The sequence below is a fragment of the Neoarius graeffei genome, chromosome 4 (assembly GCF_027579695.1).
Source record: "Neoarius graeffei isolate fNeoGra1 chromosome 4, fNeoGra1.pri, whole genome shotgun sequence".
Classification (NCBI taxonomy): domain Eukaryota; kingdom Metazoa; phylum Chordata; class Actinopteri; order Siluriformes; family Ariidae; genus Neoarius; species Neoarius graeffei.
In genome coordinates this window covers 58,588,083-58,595,977 of record NC_083572.1, presented here as the reverse complement: position 1 = coordinate 58,595,977, position 7,895 = coordinate 58,588,083, and the positions used below count along the sequence as shown (strand labels likewise).

At 49.1% G+C, this 7,895-nt stretch overlaps 2 non-coding genes across 2 annotated transcripts; both read left to right on the top strand.

Annotated features, from left to right (window-relative positions):
• The first annotated feature begins 6,541 nt into the window (after window positions 1-6,541).
• Window positions 6,542-6,658, top strand: LOC132885577 (U5 spliceosomal RNA). Its single transcript, XR_009654618.1, has one exon. It is a non-coding gene; the product is annotated as a U5 spliceosomal RNA (small nuclear RNA).
• Window positions 6,659-6,839: 181 nt separating this feature from the next.
• Window positions 6,840-7,022, top strand: LOC132885564 (U2 spliceosomal RNA). Its single transcript, XR_009654613.1, has one exon. It is a non-coding gene; the product is annotated as a U2 spliceosomal RNA (small nuclear RNA).
• The last annotated feature ends 873 nt before the right edge of the window (window positions 7,023-7,895 follow it).

The window sequence follows — 7,895 nt, the reverse complement described above, 5'->3', positions numbered from 1 at the left end:
ATGACGTCACCGCGCCGTGAGATTTTGTTAGGCGCCATATTGGAAGACCAAGTACATGCACTCACAATATAAAACAAAGTACGAGCGAGAGTAAAGTGACACGATGGATGATAATTCTGGTTATGTGAGTACATTACCAGCTGCAGAAAGGGCATGGTATGTGGAGAAACTGGCTGTGATTGATGGGTTTGACCCATATGATAAGACTCGGGGCAAGGGAGAATGGAAACATAAGGAGGACCTGACACCAATTCTGCCATCTGTTTGCTACCCAGACATTGTAAACTATTTGTTGTTTACACCCAGTGCCTACACTCAGTGTTCGAACTATGCCGATATTTTCGGGGGGTCCCTTTTTTTCCCTTGGGGGGGTGCTTGCGCTTGTCTCGGAGCACGGATCTCCAAACACATGAGAAGCCTATCTTACGCACATATCACGCGACTCCACACCTCCACACACTCATCGCGTCTGAAGTCATAACTCATCAGGGAAATTGTGTCCACATTGGCATGTTCAAAAAACAACCTCGCGTCAACAATGATACCACACGCAAGAAAAAAAAAAACAGTCAGGCTACTCAACAACCAACCTGGCAGCAGCGAGCAAGCCCCAAACCATCCTAAATTATTATTATTATTATTAAATTGTAGAAGTCTGGGGGGCTTGCTCCTCATACAGTTATCAACTTGGGGCCAATTTAGCATGTTTTAAATCTGAATTTCTTGCGTTTGCTTACCTCAAAGTGTCCGCAGATCATGCACAGACTTATCCATTATATCCACAGTTTTTTGCCAAGTCTCACACAGGTTTCTTTCAAGTCTACTGTTGGGCCAATAAATCATAAATAAAACAGCTCAGATTTGTTTGTTTAAGTCGTTTGCCACTCCACTTTATTCTTGTGGGTTCACATACCGCTGCCGTTATTTCCCCCTAATCACGAGTTTGTTGGTCTTCCAAAATGGCGCAGGGTCTGTTTACTTCCGGTTTCGGGTGACGTCAGTGAAAGGGGTCTATACCTGTTAGGACTGGAACTGTTTTGGCCTCTAGAGGCCGCTGTTATTTCCTTATCTTGTCTTGTTTGTTTTGGCCTCTAGAGGCCACCACTGTTCCTGTGTTTTGCGTTTGTGTTGATTGCCTGTTTGTCCTCATTAGTGTCATCTGTTTCCCATTTAGTTTTGTGTATATATACTCCCTCAGTTTGGTCCCTAGTCATGGAGTCTTTGTGCTACCTATGGTTTGTTTCCTCTTTCCCGTGTACCTTGCTTATGCGCTTGTATTTTTTTGGTATTTTGTTTTCTTTGGATTTGTTCTACCCTTTTGGATCTTCTGAGCATTTTGCATTTTGCCTTTTCTTTTCTTTTCTTTTCTTTGGACTTTGTACTACCTTTTTGGATCTTCTGAGCATTTTGCATTTGGCCTCTTCTTTTCTCATTTTTTGGACTTTGAACCTTTGGATTATACTTTTTGTTTTTTGCCCTAGATTGTATATAGTGTATATATTGTAAATAAACTGTTTTTTGATACTCTACTTTCGCCTCACGCCTCTGCACTTGAGTCATTCCCCTGGTGACCTAGTGGGGGTTTGTTGGATCACTACACCAGCGATCCGGTTTCGATTCCCAGCAAAACCCTAACAGAAAGACTCTGTCATGACCGACTCAGCAGAGGCATCTTCAACGGTCTACCCGGCTAACCTTCAGGGAATTATGGCTTCTTTAACACACTTCGGAGCTACCATGGACACTCATGGACGAACACTTACAAGCCAACGTGAGGCCCTTGCTCGCCATGAGGTTCTGGTTCAGCAAATTGGGAAAACCCTGGCACAGCTGACTCCTCTGCCCGCATCTCCTCATCCTGATCCGGCTCCTGCTCCACCATCTGCTCCTGCTCCAGTGCCTTCCGCCACGCTGCCTCCTTCACCTCGCGAACCCAGCCTTCCTGCACCACAGAGGTATGACAGCAAGCACGGTGAGTGCCGGGAGTTCTTTACCCAGTGCCAACTCACCTTTGAGCTCCAGCCTACCACCTACACTACGGATCGCCGCAAGATCGCCTTTGTGATAACCTTGTTAGCTGGTAAGGCACGAGCTTGGCCCACGGCCATCTGGCAGAGACAGGGACCTGAGTGCTCTGATTTCAAGCTGTTTACAGAAGAGATGCTTCGTGTCTTCGATCAGGCGGACATCAGCACAGACGCAGCCAGAAAGCTCATATCCATCTGGCAAGGAGGAAGCGTCGCAGACTACGCCATCGCGTTCTGGACGCTCGCAGCTGTCAGCGGCTGGAATGAGGCTGCCCTGGTTTCAGCCTTTCACCATGGTTTGTCTGACCCCATCAAAGACGGTCTGGCCTCTATCGGATGCCCAAGTGACTTCGAAACCCTGATCTCACATGCTATTCGTCTTGACAACAGGATTAGAGAGCGCCGCCGAGTCCTGAGCTTCCCCAGCCTCACTGCCTCGACCTGGAGTCCGTCTACCTCCTCCAGTGACTGTCCAGAGCCCATGCAAGTTGGCTGTACTCGTCTCTCCGCAGCTGAAAGGGAGCGCAGAAGGAGGGACAAGTGCTGCATCTACTGTGGCAAGCCTGGCCATTTCCGAGCATCATGTCCTGAGCTCTTGGGAAAAGGACCGCCCCGTCCAGCCGAGGGAGGGTTGTGACGGGGCCTACCCTCTCTCTCGAACTCCCTGGCCAAGGAGTCTACATCCCGGTCTCCATCTCCTGGGGTGAGTCCGTCCACTCTTGTCAGGCCTTGTTAGACTCCGGGGCAGCGGGAAACTTTATGGATATCCACTTCGCCCAAAGTATCAATGTCCCTACTGCTCCTCTTGAAATCCCGCTGTCTGCCCTCGATGGTGTCTGCCCTTGATGGTCAAGCTTTAGGTGACGGAAGAGTCACCCAAGTTACTTCTCCAGTCTTTCTCCAGTCTCAAGCTCACAAAGAAGAAATATCCCTGCATCTGATCCATTCACCAGAGTTCCCGGTCATTCTAGGCCTTCCTTGGCTTACCCGCCACAACCCTCATATAGACTGGGTAACAAGTGAGGTTGTGGAATGGGGTCCTGCATGCCATACCTCTTGTCTGCTCTCTAGCTCTCCTGTGTCTCCTGTCGAGCCTCCTGATCTCACCGAGTTATCTCAAGTTCCCACAGAATACTGGGATTTGGAAGAAGTATTTAGCAAAAGCAGGGCCGCCGTTCTCCCTCCGCACCGTGACTACGACTGTGCCATTGACTTGCTCCCTGGGACTACCCCTCCTTGGGGCAGACTGTTCTCCCTCTCTCAGCCAGAACGCAAGGCCATGGAGGAATACGTCAAGGACGCCCTGATCTCTGGTTTCATTCGACTCTCCACCTCACCTGCTGGTGCCGGCTTCTTCTTTGTCGGCAAGAAGGATGGGGGGCTCCGACCATGTATTGACTACAGGGGCCTGAACAAGATCACTGTGCGCAACCGCTATCCCCTTCCGCTGATGTCCACAGCATTCGACCTGCTCCAAGGCGCCACCGTCTTCACCAAGTTGGACTTACGGAATGCATACCACCTCATCTGTATCCGACAGGGAGACGAGTGGAAGACTGCCTTTAACACCCCGTCAGGGCACTACGAGTACCAGGTGATGCCCTTCGGACTCACCAACGCACCAGCTGTTTTTCAGGCCCTCATCAACAACGTCTTGAGGGACATGATCAATCAGCACGTTTTCGTCTACCTTGATGACATCTTAATATTTTTGAAGACCTTGCAGGAGCACTGCCACCATGTCCGTCAGATTCTCCAGAGGCTGCTACGGAACAATCTGTTTGCAAAGGCCCAGAAATGTGAGTTTCATGTCCCCGAGGTCGCCTTCCTGGGATTTATTGTATGGAAGGGACAACTCCAAATGGACCCAGCCAAGACCCTGGCCGTCTGGGACTGGCCCACTCCCAAGTCCGTCAAGGAGGTGCAGCGGTTCTTAGGATTCGCTAACTTTTACCGCAAGTTCGTCAGGAACTTCAGTTCCGTAGCAGCACCCATGTCAGATCTCACCAAAAGGACTGGTGGATCTTATGTCTGGTCTCCTCAGGCGGAAAAGGCATTTAAAGACCTCAAGCACCGCTTCTGCACGGCACCCATTCTGGTCCTCCCGGACACTTCTCAACCATTCATCGTTGAGGTGGACGCCTCGGACAGTGGTGTCGGAGCAGTTCTCTCTCAACGCTCGGAGGGGAAGTTGCACCCCTGCACATACTTCTCCCACCGCCTGAGCCCTGCGGAGTCCCGGTATGATGTGGGGGACCAAGAACTGCTAGCGGTCAAACTAGCCCTTGAGGAGTGGAGGCACTGGCTGGAGGGAGCGCAACTTCCATTCCTGGTGTGGATGGACCACAAGAACCTGGAGTACCTTCAGCAAGCCAAGAGACTGAACCTACGACAGGCTAGGTGGGCCCTGTTTTTCAGTCATTTTAACTTCCGACGGGCTCAACGCCAGGACCCTGGTCCTGGGACGGGGCCACCAGGCCTTTTGCACGTCCCTCGTCAAGCCCAGGCCAAGGTTCTCCAGTGGGGTCACTCGTCCCCTCTCACCACCCACCCGGGAGCTCAGAGGACCCTGGACTTCTTGAAAAGATGCTTCTGGTGGCCGAGCATGGATAAGGAAGTGAGGTCATTCGTCCTGTCCTGTGATGTTTGCACCAGAACCAAGAACCCACAACAGCATCCCCAGGGCCTCCTGCATCCCCTGCCCACTCCCCGGCGCCCCTGGTCCCATGTGGCAGTCAACTTCATCACGGGTCTTCCTGACTCACAAGGTAACACTGTCATATTGATCATTGTCGACAGATTCTCGAAGGCCTGCCGCTTCGTACCACTGTGCAAACTCCCTTCTGCTCTGAAAACAGCCAAACTTATTTTTAATCATGTCTTCCGAGTCTTTGGTCTCCCACAGGACATTGTCTCAGACCGGGGGCCCCAGTTCTCCTCCTGAGTGTGGCACAGCTTCTGCAAGCTCTTTGGGGCCACTGCCAGCCTCTCCTCTGGGTTCCACCCCCAGTCCAATGGCCAGACGGAGAGGCTCAACCAGGACCTGGAAGCCACCCTGCGAGGCCTGGTGATGGATAACCCAACATCATGGAGCACCTGGCTGCCATGGGCAGAGTATGCCCACAACACCCTGCAGTCATTGGCCACCAAGCTGTCACCGTTCCAGTGCCAATTCGGGTTCCAGACACCTCTGTTTCCGGACCAGGAGGAGGACGCTGGGGTGCCCTCAGTCAACCAATATGTGAGACGGTGTCGCAAGACCTGGAGCAAGGTCAGGAGGTCCCTCATCCAGACTTCCAGGTCAAACCAGACTCAAGCCAACCACCATAAAAGGCCTGCCCACGTTTTCCGCCCTGGGCAGCGGGTTTGGCTGTCCACCAAGGACCTTCCGCTGCGGGTGGAGAATCGCAAGCTTGCTCCTCACTACGTTGGTCCCTTCAAAGTTGTGCACAGGGTGAACCCTGTCTCCTACCAGCTCCAGTTACCACGGATGCTAAGGATCAACCCCACATTCCATGTTTCCCTGTTGCGGCCTGTACTGTCGTCCATGTATGCCCCTGCCCCTAGGAATCCCCCGCCCCCCCCGCATTCTCCAGGGTCAGACTGTGTTCACTGTGCGCCTCCTGCTTGATTCCCACTGGGTCCGCGGTGGGCTCCAATATTTAGTGGACTGGGAGAGCTATGGCCCTGAGGAGCGCTGCTGGGTCCCCGCTCGGGATGTATTAGATAAGGAACTTTGTCGGGACTTCCATTCGGCCCATCCGGATCGCCCTGGGAACGTCAGGAGACACTCCTTGGGGGGGGGGTCCTGTTAGGACTGGGACTGTTTTGGCCTCTAGAGGCCGCTGTTATTTCCTTATCTTGTCTTATTTGTTTTGGCCTCTAGAGGCTGCCACTGTTCCTGTGTTTTGTGTTTGTGTTGATTGCCTGTTTGTCCTCATTAGTGTCACCTGTTTCCCATTTAGTTTTGTGTATATATACTCCCTCAGTTTGGTCCCTAGTCACGGAGTCTTTGTGCTACCTATGGTTTGTTTCCTCTTTCCCGTGTACTTTGCTTATGCTCTTGTACTTTTTTGGTATTTTGTTTTCTTTGGATTTGTTCTACCCTTTTGGGTCTTCTGAGCATTTTGCATTTTGCCTTTTCTTTTCTTTTCTTTTCTTTTCTTTTCTTTTCTTTTCTTTTCTTTTCTTTGGACTTTGTACTACCTTTTTGGATCTTCTGAGCATTTTGCATTTGGCCTCTTCTTTTCTCATTTTTTGGACTTTGAACCTTTGGATTATACTTTTTGTTTTTTGCCCTGGATTGTATATAGTGTATATATTGTAAATAAACTGTTTTTTGATACTCTACTTTCGCCTCACACCTCTGCACTTGAGTCATTCCCCTGGTGACCTAGTGGGGGTTTGCTGGATCACTACCTCAGCGATCCAGGTTTGATTCCCAGCAAAACCCTAACAATACCAGCTTTCTGGACCTCCAATACAGTTTCACTAACCTGATCCAGTGTTAAGTGTAGCTTATTTTTCTCTTCATTGACACGTAAATCTTTCGCTTTTTACTAAAGAGTTCCGTGGAGAGGAATGTTAATGAGTTCAACTTATTTTTGCACAGACTTTGCTCTGGCAGAGCTGTACATTTTTGGTGGTCAAATGTGAAAAATATCGAGCTTTTTGTATGAAACCACACACACACACACACACACACACACATACGCACGCCCCCAAGACGATGTCTCTCTTCAAAAGGATCCAGCTGTTGGGGGTGGAGTCTAGCTGTGTTTACCTTTCTGGATTTTAATATTTGGAAGTGGTATATTTAAAGCCATTGACTTTAGTGTAGTATCTGTTCTTGTCAATTTATTATTTGATATGTTCTTTCGAGAAGATTGTTTTATTAAACCAATTTTTAAAACAGGGAGCTGGAGTAGGGACTTGCTTTTTCTGCTGCACACATCAACCTTGTATTGCAGTACCTTCAGAAACAGTGTCTTTATTCAACAAAATGAAGAAAAAAACTCTCTTTAATAGCGAATCCCCATAGGCATAAAGTGTGGATCCATAAAGAAACCCATCGAGTTGTTTTCTGATGGTTTTGGTCCTGTGTGTTTCTGCCACCACAGGAAACCCAACAACTAGTTAAGTGAGTAGTGAAGTGTGAAGTAGAGTAGTAGTTGGGACAGTATTGTAGTGAGTAACTTGTCGCTGTTGTTGCCTGACGTTTTGTACAACATAAACAGTATAGTAACTATAACGGTAAAGAAATAAAACAAGAGAGGCTGGCTATGATATAAGAAAATTCTACAACCCAGAAACAGATGCAAGCTCCACTTTTAGGCAGTGCCTAAATCTATATATTAATATGGTCAGCAAACCATTTAGTAGTAGTTTTGGCACTGTGGGCAGGTGCTAAGTCCTGCTGGAAAAGGAAATCAGCATCTCCATAAAGCTTGTCAGCAGATGGAAGCATGAAGTGCTCTAAAATCTCCTGGTAGACGGCTGTGTTGACTTTGGACTTGATAAAACACAGTGAGCCAACACCAGCAGATGACATGGCACCCCAAATCATCACAGACTGCAGAAACTTCACACTGGACTTCAAACACCTTGGATTCTGTGCCTCTTTACTCTTCCTCCAGACTCCAGGACCTTGATTTCCAAATGAAATGCAAAATTTACTTTCATCTGAAAAGAGGACTTTGGACCACAGAGCAACAATCCAGTTCTTTTTCTCCTTAGCCCAGGTAAGACGCTTCTGATGTTGACTCTGGTTCAGGAGTGGCTTGATATTAGGAATGCAACAGTTGTAACCCCTTTCCTGAAGACGTCTGTGCATGGTGGGTCTTGATACACTGACACCAGCATTAGTCC